At 47.0% G+C, this 837-nt stretch overlaps 1 protein-coding gene across 1 annotated transcript in view; it reads right to left on the bottom strand.

The window, feature by feature from the left end:
* Ero1b (endoplasmic reticulum oxidoreductase 1 beta) overlaps window positions 1-837 on the bottom strand; it is a 43247-nt gene that overhangs the window by 13014 nt on the left and 29396 nt on the right. The window lies entirely within an intron of this gene.

Here is an 837-nt window from a genome sequence, read left to right as displayed (position 1 = left end):
ATATATATATATATATATATATATATATATATGAGAGAGAGAGCGCACTAATCTTGTTTATCTATTCCCTATGACACATGCTTCCAAACACTGCTGATAAATGTACAAAATTTTTTAATTAAAAGACCGAAGTTAGCTTCTGGCTCAATAATGCTCTTCTGAGTTAGGAAGGGAAAGAATGGCAAGTGCTGCTGTACTTCTTGAGAAAATGACAGAAAACCTCGCCCAAAGGTCCTGCCCAGTCTCAGGGATAAGCCCTGGGAGCTCCTCTGCCTCCTGAGTGCTCCCCATTCCACCACAAAACAGCCGACAGCCTTTGCAGTACCTCCTCCTCCTCCCCTTGCTAAGGGCTGTTACCATCCCACTTCCTTACCTCCACTGCTAGCTCCCATTTGGACATGACGAGGCCTCTTAACCCATCCCTTTAACGACTTCAATCTTTGCACTGCAGACCAGTCACAGGGCACTTACTGCACAGCTCTCAGGTTCATGCCATTCCTCTGACAAGCCTGCACTAGCCAGGCTTGATCTACACCTGCTCCTGTACTTCAGTATTCACCTCACAGGCCACTTCTTCCAGGAAGCTTTTCTCATCATGTCCCATCACACACAAAGTGCTTTGTTGCACCCTTACTGAGTTACAGCTGCTGGAGAGGGGCTGTGTCTGAGTTTCTGTATGCTACTGAGTAGTGTTTATTTACTGAGTCACACCTGCTGGGGTCTGTGTCTGAGTTTCCGTATGTTACTGAGTCACACCTGCTGGGGTCTGTCTGAGTTTCCGTATGTTACTGTGTCGGTGTGTACTTACTGAGTCACACCTGCTGGGGTCTGTCTGAG

This window comes from Microtus ochrogaster, unplaced genomic scaffold, assembly GCF_000317375.1.
Source record: "Microtus ochrogaster isolate Prairie Vole_2 unplaced genomic scaffold, MicOch1.0 UNK2, whole genome shotgun sequence".
Classification (NCBI taxonomy): Eukaryota; Metazoa; Chordata; class Mammalia; order Rodentia; family Cricetidae; genus Microtus; species Microtus ochrogaster.
The sequence above is the reverse complement of the archived record's forward strand: the minus strand, read 5'-3'. Positions and strand labels throughout refer to the sequence as shown.